General features: G+C 37.5%; 1 long non-coding RNA gene across 1 annotated transcript in view; it reads right to left on the bottom strand.

Moving 5' to 3' along the window:
* The window catches only part of LOC127527783 (uncharacterized), a 497,464-nt gene that overhangs the window by 116,347 nt on the left and 361,369 nt on the right, over window positions 1-19,748 (bottom strand). The gene's annotated exons all lie outside the window — the stretch shown is intronic.

Here is a 19,748-nt window from a genome sequence, read left to right as displayed (position 1 = left end):
TATATAGATATTAATTTAATACACTAATTTTACAATAAATTTTCATTTTTTATTATAAGTATACATACATAAAAACTATATTTACTTTTATACAATCTTAATAATTATTATAACATAATGACTGATTAATGTGATACCTGCGCTTGTTTCAATGAACACAAAAGTTTTATATTTGGCTCAATATTTGACAGCGCAACCCGAAGTTCTTGGTCAAGATCTTTTAAGCATGACCGCTTATCATTTTTAATTAACGCAAGAGTTATTTGTCTTTTTTGGCGTAACTGGGATGGTTTGAATTTAGATGGCGATTTAGTTTACTGGGTGCTATTGCCTCGTTTGATTGCTGATCACCGCAAATGATGCATTGTGGCTTTGGAGCCGTTTCGTCACCACACCACGAGAATCCATATCGAATGTAGTCTTCGTTGTACTTCCTTTCACAATCTTCTTTGTTTTTTTTTGCAACACTTGTGCTGGGTTCTTCATCATCTGTACATGAAGACGAATCTTTTCCACGTAAAAACGTATCCATATTTAAAGGGGTATAAAACTAAATATGAATCACACGAAGAACGTTAACCATACACAATTCAGCAACACAACTAATAGTAATGAATGATAACTAGTGTCGCAAGACAAGTGAATGCGACGTAGCACGACTAATACGTCGGCTTGAATTGAATCTAGGTGAGGGCATGGAGCGCTCTGCCTATCAAAGCATACTACGCAGTTGTCTGCCGACTACGTAGGGCCTACGTCGTAGGCGCCAGGCGCCAGGCAATGGGATTTATTATTTCAGAGAAATGACACATAAAATTATGAAACCTTTAAAAGGCTATTTACGCGAATATTTCATTGCACGTATTCTCGTTATTGTGTTTCTAAGGAGGACCGTTGAAATATTATTTAGTTAGAAAATTGTCTTATTTGACCGCGTCACACCTGTATCGGCTCAAGGCACACCAGTGTGCCGTGGCACACCGGTTGCGGAGCACTGCTCTAATGTACTCATTTCTAATCCTATCCATCCTCGTCACACGTAATGCAAAACTTAGCATCTTTAATTCTGCTACCTCCAGCTCTGTCTCCTGCTTTCTGGTCAGTGCCACCATCTCCAACCCATATAACATAGCTGGTCTCATTACCATCCTGTAGACCTTCCCTTTCACTCTTGCTGTTACCCGTCTGTCACAAATTACACCTGACACTTTTCTCCACCCATTCCACTCCTCCTCAGGCATCCTCTCACGTTACAAGATTTCATTAAACAATCTGTTTAAAAACTCCACTGCCATCTCTCCTAAACACCTCCATGCTTCTACAGGTATGTCATTTGGACCAACGGCCTTTCCTTTCTTCATCCACTTCATCGCTGTCCTTACTTCCTCCTTGCTAATCCATTGCACTTCCTGATTCACTATCTCCACATCATCCACCCTTCTCCCTCTCTCTCATTCTCTTCATTTATCAGCCTCTCAAAGTACTCTTTCCATCTGCTCAACATACCCTCCTTGCTTGTGAGTACGTTTCCATCTGTATTCTTTATCATCTTAACCTGCTGCACATCACACCACATAACATCACACCCTAACCTGCTGCTGCACCTGTGGCCCCTGTTTAATACATGCTTTAATTAATTTCATCATGAAAATGATATCAAGCATACATCTTAGTATTTAAATTGTTCAGAGAGCTGTAATATCATGCATGTAATGTATTCTGTGTCCTGTCAGCGTAGAACACATAGAATACAAAGCATTTCACGTGCTACTTTAGTTATGATTGGATTTGAGAAACTATTAAATCAAAAGATTTTAAGATGAGTTTTTTTTATCCAATTTTTTCTTATTTTATTTTTCTTTTCTCTGTACCTTAATAAGCTTTCATATGACACTCAGACAGTGGGCTATGACTCAACTTTTCACAGCAACTTTAATATCTGACAACTTATTTTTTAATTTGGGCACTATGCGATTTTCTGATCTTGAAATTTCGATCAGCTGAAACCAACAAATAGTACATTTTTCCTTGCCTCCACTTGGCATTCACTGAAATTCTTCTTTTATCCCCGTGCTTTTGCCATTGTCTTTCACAGAACGCTGAAGTTAAGGGCTATTGCAGGTCCGGAGGCAGTTTAACGTCATACCCAGGACATTTCATTATCATTCTGTTTATTTTTTCACAGCATATATTTCAGTATTTCCTGGACCCTCTTGCACTTTGATTGCATATGTTTACATTGTATGTCTCTGGGATGTATTTATCAATTGTGTGTATGTCTGTCATGTAACTATACTTGGAGAGTCATTAAAAAACAGAGTCAAATTCTCTGCATGCATGCACGCACACTTGGCCAATAAATGTGATTCTGATTACTAATTACATCATGGAAATACATAAAGAAACAAATTTGTTTAAACACACAGTAAATCAAAGTAATTGATTGACATAATTGAATCCTAATAATATTGGTCCTTTAACATTATCATTAAGCTTTGGCCTGCTGTGGAAAACAAAAAATCCAAACAGATGAGGGAAACAAAAACAGCTTGAACAATTTTACAAGAAGAATTGCCGTATCCTACTCCATCACAAAAAATAGAGACTTATCCAAAAAGTTGATTTGCTGTAACAGCTGAGAGGGGTGTTGTCATTTAAGTTTTTGTGTTTAATTTTAACGGTTTATACTTTACTTCAATTCTTTCACAGAGAGTATGAAATGTCCTAGTCCAATTAATCAAAATCCCTGATTGTTACAATCTTTATGTGGAAAAACACTAAATACTTTTACAGGCATTTTAAATTTTACTTTTAACAGGTATGATCTCATTCAGGCAATAAGTTAATATTTGTAAATGGCTAAAGTAATCATTGGCTTCAGTTCTTGAAGAAAATACCATATGCAAGATTAGGTACCCGCAAATTATACTTTGGAAACCCAACAGATGTGATCAGATACTTCAGCATGTTGTCACACTCATCCTATTTAAACCTGTGTTTGACCAGCCACAGAACTACATTTGAACTCTGAAGAAAAACTTAAAACATTTGGTGTCCAATAGAAAAAGTATAAGAGTGTGGTAAGTGGGCAACATTTTCCAGCTTTCTAAACATTTCTGTTTTATTTATCTTAATTTGAACATATTCTAAAGAACTAAGTGCATTATTGCACTTATATGGAATAAAATAAAAACACTTTTTATATCTGTGTATAAATATAGAGACATATGTTCTTTAGTGCATGAAGACAGTAAAAAACAATTGTTAGGTTTCATCACCCACTTATTTCAACTGAAGACTGCGGTCAATCCTGACAGCAACTGACACAGAAAAGACAGAAATCAGTTCTGGATGGAATGCCAGTCGAGCAGAGGTCACACTCTTAAACACACGTCTACTGGGACAACACTATTTCACAACTGAATTACAAAAGATGGATTGGGATTCTTCAAGCAAAGTAATATAAGTCTTCTTGCAAGTAGTGTGGTGTAGGATATCATACCTGATTTGTTATATCACATTTTTAACCCATCTGGTATTACTTCAAATACTGCTGTTAAGATACGGTATTGGCACTGTAGTAATTGTAAATCCAACGGTTTATACATAGCACATGCTCAGAACATGTGACGTAGAGATTCAGATACTTGATGACATCTGTCACAGGCGGGACATTGCCCTGAGTAAAGAGTCTCATAATATGCTCATCAGAAGGAGTGACATGGGACACCATTGGAAGGAGCTGATCCACCACAGCAAGAGCTACTCCCCGAGTATGACAACCATCAGAGCAACCAGACCAATAAAAGTTGTACCCACCTACAGAGATATGGCCAGTCCCAGGTCTGCAAACCTCAGAAAGTAGTTTACGAAGCACCTCTGACATCACAGGAAGGTGACCATCATGCCGGAGTGACAAGATATTCAATGCACCTACCCAGATGGGCCACCTCAAATTTGGGCCGAGTACTGAAGTGCAGCAGGCAACACCTCAGCACCACACCAGTTCTGATCCCCAACAGGCCTCACCACATTGGCTCTCTGATGGTTTTTACTCTACTGGTAGGCAGCTGTAGCAGAGCTACTCCTGCAGAGAGCAGAAAGGAGTCCTGTCTGTCGTGTCAGAGCTGCTTGAAGTTTTTTTTATGGTAGCTGGAGTGCCAATCCTGCCACCAACCTCAATGATTTCCCTGCAAGTTGGAGATCACAAAAGAAAGATCTCTCAGTTCCAATGACTGTAGTAAAGACTAGCAACTTCCAAAGACTGAATTAAAGAAGGCTGAAACGGGTGATTATAATGTATAGGGGCTATAAATACAGAGTTTCTCTACCTTAAAATGTGTCCTTCATCGGTTCTATATTTTTAATAAACTGTTAATTACTGGATTGTTGCCGGTAAACTAATGATAAATAGTGTTAACTGGACTAGAGAACAAAGCATTCAAAGAAATTTTAGAACAGGAATTTCTTTGCATTGCTAAGATTTAAGTTTAATGGACTTCTGTCAACTTGTAATATTTTACTCTTTGAATGTATGCAGCCCTGTAATAGAGGTTTGCTGAGATTTTAACACTGCTGCTTTTTGTCTCTCTTCAGGATCATGAGTGGAATGAAGATGCTGATCGCACTCCAGCTGCTCCTTTGCTTTGTCATCTACTCATTTCAGAAGGAGTGTGCAACTTATTACATTGGGAGTAAGAATAAGAAGACTCTTACTGTCACAAAAACAAAGGTAGCCTCAGATACGATAAAAGGGGATGGTAACGTTTCAAAAGTAAGGATTCAGAGTGGATGTTTATTCTTCATAGCTGGTTCTGTCTATGGTCCAGAAACTGAGAAGAAAATAAATGTGAAAGCCCAAAATGTGCAGTGCTGCTGTGAGTTAGTCAATAGTGAATTTGAGAGATTCCTGAACCGGCACCAGCTGACAAGCATTAATGATGATGACCAACACTTCAAGACTGAAATGGACAAAAGGTGCATCCCAAATGACAACAGACCTGTACATACATTTGTAGATGCTACAGAACAGCAGTTGAAAGGTATCTGTGGGAAAAAAAATAACAAGGTTAATTGTATGAGCCGAGATTCTTTCAAAGTGTATGACATTCAGTGTAAGAAGAATGGCCATTACACTAATGAGGGGAACATCATAAGACAAACCCAGATTGTGGTAACATGTGAAGATAATTTTCCAGTTCATTTTGTGTGTGTTGTTGAAAGAGATGAAAATTGCAACAACCATGACATATGCCAATAAAGGAAACAGCTGGGAGATGACTTATCTCCTTCTGTCTCAAAAAATTTTAAAGCTGTCCATAACTGTTCTTACTCACTTCAGTCCAGCTATTATTATTTTCTATAGCACACTTCCCTCTGGTTAACTCAACAAATCAATAAAATGAACACGAATGCCTTCAGGTTAGGCACTGAACTCCATCATAGGCTCACTGTGGCTAATATGAGAAGACTGCTTAAAAATATATAAAATGAAAAAAAAAAAAATCACAATAACTTAGAGAAACTTCACTCTCCCTACCCTACCCCCAACTAAATTACTCCACTATCTCATGTCCCTATAACTCCATATTTCTTAAAAACTGCAAAGAGAAAAACAGACGATATAGTATCTAGGATACAGGATAATTTTACACACTATGGAACACACCCTGATTGAAACATGTCACCTGGGTGCAGACATGCGATTGACATGTTTCTCAGTAGGCCGAGGACTGGCAACAGGGGTGGGATTACCTGAGCAAGCTGGCCAAGAGTGTGGAAGTGATGGGTGCCAACAGAGCATTTAGAGAGGCACTCCATGTGTCTACTTGCTGGTAAAGACTATCGGCATGGATGCATGCCTGATTGTGAGCCTTGGTTTTGAACCTCTGACCCTGGGTGAGTGGAGCAAGGCTGGTGTGTGTATATGGAGGCACAGAGACAAGACAGTCGTGGAGCTACAGAAGACCTGATGCTCTGGATGCAGAATAAACCAACAGTCCTTTTAGTTGCCACTTACTAGCAACATTGCACAGAGTGCCCATACCTACATCTTTTGCAACCCAAGATTGCTACAACATTCAATATTTTTTCCCCAGATGCACTCTCTGTTATTTACTTCATGTAACATTTCAGTTTTTTTAAACATTAGCAAAAATGTATAAATACTATCTACTAAATGCTCAACACATTAGCTATAACATGTCATTTTTAGCCAAGGTTGCCATGTGCTACAGTCAAGCCAATTTCCCCCATTTTGGAAATTTTTGCCCCAGTTCTTTTATACAAAATCTCTTAAGTATTGTTTACTTATTTCCAATCTTAAAGAATGCTGTTTTTAAAAAAATGGAGCATTGTTTAATTGGAAAAAAGGGCTTGTCACTCTTATGACTAGCTAACACAAACATGGTGAAAGACCTTCACCAGCCTGTGAAAAAGCTCATCACAAGTCAGACAGTTCCTAACTGCTGCCTTCACGCTATGGCCAACACAGGCCCAAAAATGGGGAGCTGGCTTTCAACATTAAAAATACAGAAAAAGGCCAATTGAAAGAAAAGAAACCATTAAAACCACTGGTTTGAATAAACACGTTACACATGGAATATTGCCTCGCAATTAGGAGACCTTGGTTCACTTCCTGGGTCCTCCCTGCATGGGGTTTGCATGTTCTCCCAGTGTCTACGTGGGTTTCCTCCAACAGTCCAAAGACATGCAGGTTAGGTGCATTGGCTGTCATAAATTGTCCCTAGTGTGTGCTTGGTGTGTGTGTGTGTGTGTGTGTGTGTCCTGCAGTGGGCTGGCGCCCTGCCCTGGATTTGTTCCTGCTTTGTGCCCTATGCTGGCTGGGGTTGGCTCCAGCAGAACCCCATGAACCTGTGTTAGGATATAGCGGGATGGGTTATGACTGACTGACTGACATGGAATATTTATAAATGACAATATTTAATGACAAAAGGTAAGATGAGCAAAATACAAGTAAACATGCTCAAAGAGCAAAAACAACTCCAAAGTAAATTCAATGATCCACTGCTGAGATCCTGCCTGCGATTTATTAGATTAGATTAGATAGAACATACGTGAAGAAATTTGCCATAGTATACTAGTAATACCTAATACTTGTATGAAAAATTTGGTTGACCTAAGTGAAAGCATACTTAAGTTATCATGCTTCCATACACTCACACACACACCCACTCACACACTCACACACAGACAGACATAATTCCAAAAATGGTATTTTCAGACTCAGGGATGTCTAAAACATCGAGATTCATCAAAATCTCAAAATCAAATTTTTGGACAATTCCAAAACTTTCCCTATACTTCATATATGAGAACGTAAAACCTAAAAAGAAAGAAAACGTTTGATTTGTTGAAAGATGAAAAGGACAGTCCCTGTCCCAGGCATTATGTAGACACATTGCTGTTGGTGTAAAGGGGCCCCTGTAGCGTTTCTTGACACACTTCTGCTGAATGATTCATTGGCTGAAAGGCCTCAGAGTTGGTGTGTCGCAGGGATGATGTACAGCATTTTTCATATTGGCACTCAGTTTTCTTTTAATTCTTTTGTTCACTACAACCTCCAAGGAGTCCAAAGTACATTGTATAACTGAACCTGCCCAGAGTGTGTCCTGCCCTATTAATCAGCTTGTTGACTCGGTGGGCCTCTCTTGAAGTGATGTCACCAGCCCATCCCTCCACACTGGCCATCACAGAGAAGACAGAAGATGTGAAGGATGTCACTTCCCACATTAAAGGAGCTCAGTCTCCTAAGGCAAAAGAGTCTGCTCTGCCCTTTCTTATATACAGTAATTCCTCTGTATTACAAGACCAGTCAAGCTTGTCACCAATGAATAACTCAAAAAGCAGTAGTCACCCAATTTCTTTCAGAATTTTATATTTTTATTTCAGTGTATTGACACTGTGCTGGTAAAATTATTTACTTTTTATTAATTTTTTTCACCAGCAATGCTCAGTAAAGATTGCTTCATTTACAAAGTATTTGTTGTTGCATTCTTACCATACAATAAAATCCCCCTGTTTTGTCTGTTTACCTTTGTGTTTCATTTATGAAACCTGAGATAAGGTGCCGTTACATAAGTTTTTTTTATTATGTACAATGTGACCAAGCATTTCATGGTTTAAACTTCCTGTTTGGGAAATGGTAAGTCAATGAGAAAAAACAGAAAAAATAAAACTCAATGTTAAAGATGCCATAATGGCTAAGTAAAACAAATGAACAATGCAAGCTAAAATTAACAGATCATGTAACACCCCAAGGTCCTCACCTTTGTCTTTGATCTCCATGACATTGAGTACCAGGAGCAATAAGGGAGGGAGACACAGCAGGTGGAGGTGACAAAAAGTGCATTTATTGTGCCAAAGTTGACACTGATTTTTAAAAAACTGCACTTCAATATAAAATGTATATTTTAATAAACTATAAATAATGAAACATTAATTAAAAGCATAATACAATTTCTAAAAGCTTAATATTGCAAACTCCCATAAAAAATCTCAAAAGAATAAGAAAGTTCAATCCACTCGATGGCCTCTAAGTGCTCAGTCCTGACCATCTGGACAAGTCCTTGTTGTTCTCTCTGAAACTCAGAGAGAGAGTCGGCTTGCCCTGGGAAAACAAGACTAACAATTTTATATTCAAATAGTTGCCTTATATTTGCCCTTAGTCTCTTCTAGACTTAAACACAAGCCTCCATCATGCTCTTATGGACTTCTCTGATCCCTGGCTAAACTGCCTTCTCTTGATCTACCACTGAACTGCTCAAGTCTGAAGTGAACTGGCCATCACATAGTAAATAAACCGGCTTTAATACTGGGTCAGAACACCACCTGCCAGTAGTCTGATGTCCCCTCACTGGTCACATGTCCATTTGGACTTTATTCATGCCTATCGTGTCACATATGCACATGTAGCAGACTCTCTGCACTCTCTAGTGTCTTCTGCCCATCCCACTTATCCACTCTATGACCAATCACCTTTACTGCAGCCCCACAATTCAGAAACCCCAAGGCCACAATGGAAGAGCCCTGGAAGGAAGCTGACAGATGCCAGGCACTTGTCTCCACTCAATGGCTCATCAAATAGATGCACCCGCTGTATCATCCAATCCAAACTTCAGATGCGTTGTGAGTTTTCACCTAAATAAACCTATTGTACAAAATGAAAAATTCTGTTTGAGTATGAAAACATTGCTTTTATGGTTTTTAGACAATTTCTAGTCAAGTGTCCTATTTTTAAGTGCAATAATTAAGATAGTGTAACTTTTTATTTTAGTTATGTTCCACAAAACCATCTTTTTTTCCATGGGTGTCACCATTTCATGGACTCCACTGTTTGGACTCCACTCTGGGTTTCTGAGGTGTGAGGCTGTCCATTTATCCATCTATTTTCTAAACCCACTTTATCCTGGGCAGGGTCACAGGGAAGCTGAATTCTATCACAGCAAGAAAAGGCTACAAGGCTAGAATCCCAGTCCATCACGGTGTGAACACACAGACATGGCCAATTTAGCTTCACCCATTCACCGAACTTGAATGTTTTTGGACTGGGGGAGAAAAACCATGTGGACATGGAGAGAACATGTAAACTCCACACAGGGGATGGTTGTGTTTGTTGCAATGACTCAATGTTATCACTGTGATGGTTTAAATACATGTGTGACTCATCACCATCTATCCATAATGTGGATAATAAAACCTAAAAACTCTTAACATCCATGTTTCTTATATATTCTTGATCTTTAATTCTTGTTTCACCTCCTGACAACAATCTTTTGGTTTACTCTCTGGTTTTGGCATATGGTCAAGTTTTGACTTTGACTCTTTTCTGTCTTTTGACTATATCTCATTTCTTGATCCCTTGCATTCAAATTCTTTTTCATTCACTGGCAGTTCAATTTGCTCCCAGAAGAGTATATTCTTAAAATTGATGATCTACATATATTCAAAGAGAATCATAAGCATGTATGAAAATAAACAGTATATCCTAATGCACATTAGTATAGTAGAAGTTAAGTCACAAAAAGGCTTGTAGCTGCATATTTTAAAATTTTTCTTAGCAAGCTGGAAACCACCAATATCTCATGACTCGAGGACAAATGTGTAAAAAGAGGCTAACAGACAGGCCCCCTCTTTTCCAGGTGGCGAGCGAGGGCTGAGGACTAGAGATAATGGTGGCAGGATCTAGATGGGACCAAAGAGGGGAGAAGGCCCACCAGGCAGCCTTGATGGATAAGATAGAGTGCCATGTTCATTAGGCTGGGAAATAATGGTGGAACCAAGGCTGTGGGAAATTGGAGTCAGATAGGTGTGTTGAATGAATTAAGTGAGGTAAAACTTTCAATAAGAATTGTAATAAATGCAAAATCGCTGTATTTGCTCATTGCTCATTTCATTTGAGCTGAAATCATGTGTACATCACGTAATAAAGCTTGATTCTTCCTGCATGTCCTGAGGTCTCAGTGCTTTCTTTGAACAGCGTGTGTCTGCCACAGCAGCACCCAGAAGGAAAACCGGTAAGCACAACCATACATTTTCCAATCTCTTAAAATGACAGTGACTTCCAACTCATTTAATAAAAATGGGATAATTACAAACACTATTCTGTGAGGTGCTTCCTCACAGATCAACAAAACTTAAAAGAGGAAAAGGGAAAACATATATATATATATTTCACTCCAGTGTGTCACATGAGCATTGGGTGAGTGAGGTCACAGATGCAGGAGCAGCAAAGGAAAAAGTGGGCTGGAGGGACATGCAGTGAAACTCTACAATGTTCAATATAGCGAACACAGACTCCCAGAAAATAATGTAGTTGTGAACACGCCATACCATGAGGAAAAAATATAAGGGAAAAGTGGTTTATCTAAATAAATCTATAGTCCAAAAATAAAGTCAGTATATCATACACCGAAGATTGATGTGGAAGTGTTAAGAACTGAGAAACCTGTCTTGGCAGGTTGTTGTAGGGTACAAAATCTGTAAATTTTGTTCTGTATTTTTGTTATATTTTGCTCAAAACAACAACAGATGAACTACATTCAGGACAAATCAAAGCATATCCTGTTCCTAGTTGTACCTCACTTTTAAAACAGCTTTTCCAACAAAGAAAGGAAGATATGCTGGTGCCTAAGGCTATTGATTAGTGGGCATTTGGGACAAAAGTAGCTAAATTATTTTACAGCCTGGGAAAGGAAGACATGCCGATACCTCAGGCAACAACAGAAATATTATTGTTTGGGAAAACAGACAGTGAATTTATTCATCATATTGACAGTCAAGCCAATCAGAATATCTAACAATCACATCTTGCAAAACCCCCGGTAGAATTTTATGATAAACATGTCTCGTCTAAAAAGCGACATAGGAGGGAGGAAGAAGAAGGAATGAAGACGTCAGGAGAAGGGAACAGAGTGATGGCAATGTGCGGCATTTCCATCTGGTCGTCAGAAAAGCATCATGAACTACGAGTGCTAGATCACAAGCCACCTGTGACATTCATCCTTGTCATCTTTACTATTTTGTAAGCTTTTTATAAAGGCTATATATATCCAGACTTTACTATCAGTCCTATTTTCCATTATTCTTTATTCTACTGGTATTATTATTCCTGTAATAAATACCATGCTGCTTTTAACTTTCTGTGCTTTTTCATAATGTCTAGAGTGATTGAAGTACCTCTCCCTCTGTGATGCTGAAAAGCTGGTTCATGCCTTTGTCTCATCCAGACTGGACTATTGTAATGCACTCCTCATCGGGATACCCAACAAGAGCCTTCAAAAGCTCCAACAAATTCAAAATAGTGCTGCAAGAATCCTGAACATATCTCACCAATTCTTCAGTCACTTCATTGGCTCCCTATCCATCTCCGTATCGAATACAAACTCTGTTTGTTTACTCACCAGTGTATCCATGGAAATGCTCCACAATATCTTAAAGAACTCCTTATATTACAATCCACTACAAGAAACCTCCGTTTTAGAAATACCCACCGCCTTCGCCCCCCTGTGACCAAACTTCATACAATGGGAAACCGAGCCTCTACAGCCGCTGCTCCATGGCTCTGGAATGCCCTACCAGACAGCTTAAGAACACATCAGATTGTGGGCCATTTTAAAAAACAGCTAAAGACTTTTCTATTTAGGAAAGCTTATTAACAAGAATGCTATAATTATTGTTGTTTTATCTCTGTTTTTATCTTGCCTTGCCTTTGTTTAAACTTTTTACGTTGCACTTTGAGATTTACTGCTAATGTAAAGTGCCCCTCTAAATAAAATGCATTATTATTATTATTATAAGTAATAACGTAGATTTCTTTGAGCACCTGATGCAGCTGGAGATTTGCCATTACCTCTGTGCTGCAAGGTTTATTAAGGGCTGAAAGTGTGAGCTCCACCCAAAAGTAAGGAACAGTACATACAGTAAGGCAGTCTTGGCTGATAAATGGCCTATAGTCAAAGATGCTGAGCCTTTGTATGTTTAAATGTATTTTTGGGGACCAAAAGTAATATTTAGGTCTGAGATATCATTAAAACATTGTATGTTGTTCATGCTGATAATAAGTAAGTCTCTTTAAGTGCGGAGAGAGTGACAGGTTGTGTTATCTCTAAGGCATTTGTGTGGTATAAAGTGCTAGAGGTTAACCAGCTGTCTGTGCGTGATTCATGGGGCTCTGTTGTGGTTAGAGTCTGTTTGTATGTAAGTCTCATGAAGTGCTAGGAGAGTGACAAGTTCTGTTATTCATAAGGTACTTGTGTGGTTTAAAATTCTAGAGATTAACCAGCTGTGTGTGTGTCATTCTTGGGGCACTGTTGAGTTTCTGTGTGTGTGTATATCTGTGTATGTGTGTGATAATCTTAAAGTGCGACAGTAGACCAATGAATCTGATGAGAACACTTACCCCTAGGTAAAGGGTAAGTAGAGGGAAATACCACGATAATACATAGGTTACAAGATTTTCTGTGTTTCGGATATTTTTGTTTGGTTCACAAGATTTTTATACTTTGAAAGTTTACATTTTGAGCTTTAGTGTTATTGACGAATTAGAGCTTTGTTTGAAAAAGATTTTAACTTTTTTTTACATTTAAATGTAAGTATGCATTGCTATTTTAGCAGTTGCTATAGGCAGATAGCTGGTTGCCAGGATATTTTGCCAGGTTGCTAGGGACATTATAGTGCTGCATGAGAGCCCCTTTATCCAACATGCTCTATAGTTCAACAATCAATTAATAGACAGATATTTTTAGGTTCCATTTTTGTTAACCAGTTTCAAACTACTTGGTTTTTTTGTGTTTAAACAAATCTATGCATTGATGTGTACTAATTCTGTATTTAGTAATTTGTTAAGTTTATACTTGCATTTTACCTGAGAATGTGACAGGCTTGTTAACCATTTTTAAATTTTGACTTCTTCTCAGCTTTGCTAAATAAAATAAAGAATTAGTCACATAAAAAAAACTTTTCACAGAGCTCTATCGAAGAGCAATATACAAAAATCAACAGAATTGAACTGAATCAGTGAACAAGTGCGATTAGTTAGCCTTGATTTTGATATTCTGTTTTTTGACTCAAAACTCTTTTTGTCTCAACTCAGTTTAATGTTTTGGCTTTGGTAAAATAATAAAAATGTATAAAACAACTCTTTGCATTTTTTTCTGACTACAATTACAGATAAATTTGGTTTAACACAAAATTTATAAAAAGTGAAAGGAAATGTATTAGAAAGCAACAGTTTTATTATCAACAGTAGCTCTGTCAAAAATGTTAAGGAACTGTTCACTACTTTATTTTGATCAGCAACATGACTAAAAGTGTGAATGAGAGTCTTAGAAACATGGCACCTCACATAGTGCAGGCTTAGAACCACATGTGCCTCAAATAAAACATGTTTCCTTGAGCTGTCCATGCTTTCTGAACACAACACATTTGGTCATTGGTGACTGTTTGTACTCTGAGCTGCAGAATGTACTACTGTCCTGGCACATTGTGATATAGAAATGCCTTTTGGGCAGCAATCAGCATCAGTACCATAGCCAACAGGCTCAACATCATCCATTTAATTGTCACCTATCTTGATCACTGTCACTATTATAATCTTACAAAAAATATAGTTGTTTCAAAACATCAACAACTTTAATTACACAAGTTGTTGTGTACAAAAAAATTCCATAGCTATTAACTAAATGGCAGTATTATAGTAGATAACTGGAACATGACAGCAAAGCTGGCTGCGTCTGCAGTGGCTTTCACTGAGATATGAGTTATATTGTTAGTCACACCTTGACGGGCTCAGTGAGACACGACTTAACTCGTACCTCATATTTAAAGTGTTAAAAGACAGCTCACAACAGTTCAAAAATGCTTCCTGTCATTTTTGATTTTATTTTTAGTCTATGGAAAAGTTTTCCTTTTGTTTTTGATCTTATTTTCATAAGAAACACATATCTCCTGGTTAGCCTCTTTAAACTCTCAATGTCGAAAGATTACCTGGGCCAGTTGGTTTGTTGAAAAGAAGGGAGGTGGGAATTCAGGATATCTAGCTGTTTGGCCACTTTGTGTTTTTGGAATTAGCATAACCGGAACCTTTATACATATCCAGAAAGGAAAATTCAAATACTCAAGAAAGACCCTGATAAAGACAGGAGGCAAAGTACTAAGTATAAACTCAGAATTTAAAAAAAAAAGTGTCTCATAATCACAAAAACATACAAAATTTTAAACAAATTTATAGAATGAAGAGGGGCTCTAGGACTGCAATGCTCAAACTAAAAGACATTAGCTAATACTATTATAGTTATTTTCACTGGTTGTCCATCATGTGAATGATAATTCGTGCCAAGTGAATATAAAGTTCTAGTGATTAGCCTTAAATCTGAAGTTCTTTCATCACATACACCAAAGTAATGAAAACCCAGGATGCATGGGATAAATAGGAACTTACAGGTAGGCAAAAGTTGGGGTTGTTGTGGTTATTTTTTCTCCTTTTGGGCTGGTAATCCAAGGCAGTCAGGTACATGATGCTGAAATTCTACTGGTCCCTCTGGTGTTGCAGACTAATTAAGGTTACTTTAAGTGAAGAGATAAACTGGTTTTGATTCACATACAGTTTTGTAAATGTGACACTAAAATTCATTTTGTTTCCCATTTATGAATTGTTATGCTATCAAGGACTATCAAGGACTAGCTGGAAGAAACAAAATCACCAGAAGAAGAAAGATAGTCAAGAAAGAAGCAAAGGTCAAAAACCAAATGGATCAAATTTATCACAACCATTATCACAACGAAATTATCACAATGCCCTACTACTATAGTCATGGTTTTTCATTGGAATGCAAAGTCAAGAATGGAAGGTGTTGTAAAGCTCGCGAGTCCCCAAGGGCATAATTTACAAATGTTTCCAAAAATGCCCACTAGAGGGGGAAATCTGTCATAAAACCTAGCTAGTGACACAGAGAGCAACGCAGAATCTTTATAAATAAAAGATTTGTTATTCAAAAGCTCTGTACAACCAAAAATACACTTCCTTAGAGAATGAAGGCACAGAATGCAAACCTTTCAAAAAAGACAGTATCAAAAGCAAATAAAATCTAGATCACAAATTTAATGAGTAGTTAGTGCTGGGCAGTATACCGGTTCATACCGAAAACCGGTTTATATTTTTTTTATGATATGGATTTTTCTTATACCGCAACAGAGGTTTAAATTGCCTAAATGACGTTCGGAACGTGGCGCAGCGGGGAACTGTTCAAGTGGGGACCTTTTTCACTGCTACACTGATAAACACAGATTTGTTGCACTAGGGCTCTTTTTCACTGCTACACCACTAAATAGTGGGCGGTAGCGTAAGGAATGCTGCGTGGTGAAAATGGACAGAGAGCCTGGAGATACTTTAGTTTTAAAAGGTCAGATGTGTAAATACTGTTTCTATACTACTGGATAATACTGTAAGCCAAGTTGTACTTGTTTTATTTGTTTTCAATACAGTGTAATGTACCTGGGTACTGTGTAATAGTGTGACGACATGTTTTCAAACCCCGTCTTAAGTTATATAGCACATTAAATGCTTTGTGTTAAGTGATTCTTAAACTGACTTCTTCTTGCACTAAGAGGAGGCGCCGGCAGCGAACCCCACACAGAATACATTCACTTCATGATCTTCCTTCTCTCTGAACATTTAGAATGCTAAAATAAATACTTAATATAATTTTCATGGTGAATTGCATTAAAGCATGCATTAATCATATGGGGGCACGGCGGCATGCCTGCCTTGCATTTGCATGTTTTTCTAGTGGGTTTACTCGGCGCTTCAGTTTCCTTTCAAAGTCATTTAGGATGTGGGGTTTTGTTGTGCTATATTGACCCTGCTAGTGTATGTTTTGCTTGTATTCATCCTTTGATGTGCTGGCGACTCGTTCAGAGATGGGTGCAACTCTGAATGGAAGGCATAATTAAACATGTATAACGAAGATATTTTTAAAGTTCTGAACACTCCGTGGGCTAAGTTTACAACTAGTTTTAATTTCACAAAGACGTTTATCGCGTGGTGATTGGTTATGTGGAGAAAGAAAAAGGACGGATAGGAACTGGGGTTTTAGTACGTCAGATAGAGACAGCACGCGTGCAATAAAGAAAGCCCGCACAGAAGAACATGCATTGAATTCTGTGTTCGTGTCTCCGACCACCAGATCACAAACCCAACATTTATACAATACGAGCTGTATATACCCGGCGTTGCCCGGGGCAGAAGTAACCTAATCGGTCAAACACTTACATATATACCAAAGTAAACCTAATCGGTTAAACAGCTTCATATATACAGAAGCGAACCTAATCGGACAAACAGCTAATCTATATACATAAGCAAACCTAATTGGTCAAACAGTTACATAAATACAAAAGCAAACCTAATCGATGAAACAGCTTCATATATACAGAAGCGAACCTAATTGGTCAAACAGTTATGCATGTGCAGAATAATTTTACAAAGATTATGCGTGTTAACAATCATTAAAAAGAAAAGATTGAGGAACTCTTCTTCTATATGTGATGAAGCTGGATGAAGCTGACTTGACGAAGACGTAGGTGGCATAGATTGGTTTTTCTAAAACAGAAGAAAAAAATGAGTATCTATTATTATTTTAAATTAGAATGAAAATGAGAACCTTGATTAGAGATAGATTATCCGTATTAAAATATGTGCATGAATAAACTTTTGGTAACTCTCTAGCAAAAGTTTATTCATACAAATTGGCATGGGATGGCTTTGTGAAAAAGTAAAAATTAGATAAAAATAAATTGAGAATGCGTACTTCGATTTGACTGAGATTATCTGTAATGATGAAAAAAAAGTTTAGTATGTTTTTTTTTCCATACGGGAAGGATGTAAAACCTTACATAGGCACCCTTCAGCCCGTACTGAAGGGTACTGTCAGATTCTTACTGACTAAAAAACACCCTTTTTATTCCACAGCTACCCCAAAAACCACTATTAGGCATTACTTTGGGGTGGCAGTAGTTTAGTTATGAAACAGCTGGGTCCTGAAAAAAATCTGTCTTATTAGTGGCTTCATCACATATAGAAGAACAGTTCCTCAATCTTTTCTTTTTAATGATTGTTAACACGCATAATGTTTGTAAAATCATTCTGCACATTCATAACTGTTTGACCAATTAGGTTCGCTTCTGTATATATGAAGCTGTTTAACCGATTAGGTTTACTTTGGTATATATGTAAGTGTTTGACCGATTAGGTTACTTCTGCCCCGGGCAACGCCGGGTATATACAGCTCGTATATATATATATATATACATATACACACATACATGCAGTTTTAATAACACAGAAATCAATATAAACATTAACATCATTATCATATGAGAATATGAAGTAATATATAAGAAGCACATTTCATATAAATATAAATTATTAAACAGTAAAATCTTCTTCTGTAATTTGCTACCGTGGCAATTTGTGTGTCTGTCCAGGATTTTAAATGACCTGTAGCTCGCAAACCGTTGCACCTATACACTTGAAATGTGGTACACATATAGTACGTCACGTCTACTATCCGCTTTATGGGTGATGATTGTTTTAGTCTTTTTATCTTTATTTTATTTTATTGTACAATCAAGTCCTATCTGCGCACAGCAGGGCAGCCGTGGGCGGATGCGTATGGTGTATTCAGTCGATGTTATCGTGCATTGCGCTGTCAGTGGTATTTTGATAAAAGAATTTGAACAACATATAAGAAGCGTATAAATTATTAAACAGTAAAACATTAACATTTAAGAAGTAAAGTTACATTAAGTACTACTGCTGTGCCTTCGGGTATACCTCATTTTTTGTTTGCCCATTACATGCTTAAATGTATACATTTTTTGGTGCACCTACCCGAGAACACGCGACATATAACCGAGCGTGGGAGAAGCATGGATTTTAAACACGCGTTGAGTTGATGTGCTGGTCTCCCTCGTGAAATAACTGGTAATGTTTGACTAAAATCTACAGCGAGTAAAACGACATTAGCTCCTATTTTTTTTTTACGATCTCTGAGATGTTGCTTTTTTCGGTTCAAGGCTTCATAAGCTCTTTTATGTTGTATGGTGTACTTATCCCAAACCATCATCTTTGAATGTTGCAAGACTTTCGCCTTGTATGTAGATCGGGGTAATTACATTCATTGCATTCCTAGTCTGAATCACAATGTGATTGTATGGGTGGTTACCTGGCACTGTAGGGTTGCCACCCGTCCTTTAAAATACGGAATCGTGCCGCGTTTGAGAATGAAATTGCGCGTCCCGTTTTGAATCAATACTGGACGGGATTTATCCCGTATTTTTTTTATAATTTTTTTTTTAAAGCGGCGTCTCATGCAAATCATCCCACACGCATTTTATGAAGATTCCTACTTTTGATTGGGTAATACTTGATGTCATCGTTAGTTTGATTGGTGTTTTTAACTGTCCAGTGAGTAGGGCGTGTCTTTCAACCGTAAGCAGATTTTTTTGCAGTGGTATGACTGACCTCGACGACGGCGACGTTATACGTCAAAAATAAATTACGATAAATGACGATTTTAGCGATACTTTATTACGACGGCGGCTACATAGACACGATCAAATAAAAACAAAAAATCAAATAATCATTCTACATTTTCAAAACGTCGAAAAAAACGACGGAATGAAAAAAAGGCCCACCCGACGACCCACCCATTCCATTTTTATATATATAGATTTAAGTTAAACCTGTGCGATACCCATTCATACATCCAGTTTTTTGGAGCCTCGTCACACCTGCGATAAAGTTCTCTACACTGAACATAATAATGCAACTATCAGTAATAATACTATTATTTATTTTATTGTTATTATTTATTAGTTTAAATATTATGCAGTTTAATGATGATAAAGTTGTTTAAAAAGTCACTTTAACGTGTCAGTGGACAGAGATTGTTAATATTAACAGAAAGTGTAGTTGGTTTACAAAAAATATTTACTATTTATTCCTTCTCTAAAACATATTCAGTGCAATACAACTTTTGACAAGCACTTCTGGATATTTTACTAAGTCTAAATGCCTCTTTGTATGGTTGAAAATATGTTGTCAAAATTATAGTTTAAGTTTTTGCAAAATTTGTTCAATAAAAAGGTTCTATATTTTGACTGCATCTGTCATGCAATGTGATACTTTCTCCATTAGTGCCACCCCCTTGAAAACTATCACTTTATGG

Source organism: Erpetoichthys calabaricus, chromosome 5, assembly GCF_900747795.2.
Source record: "Erpetoichthys calabaricus chromosome 5, fErpCal1.3, whole genome shotgun sequence".
NCBI lineage: Eukaryota > Metazoa > Chordata > Cladistia > Polypteriformes > Polypteridae > Erpetoichthys > Erpetoichthys calabaricus.
The sequence above is the reverse complement of the archived record's forward strand: the minus strand, read 5'-3'. Positions and strand labels throughout refer to the sequence as shown.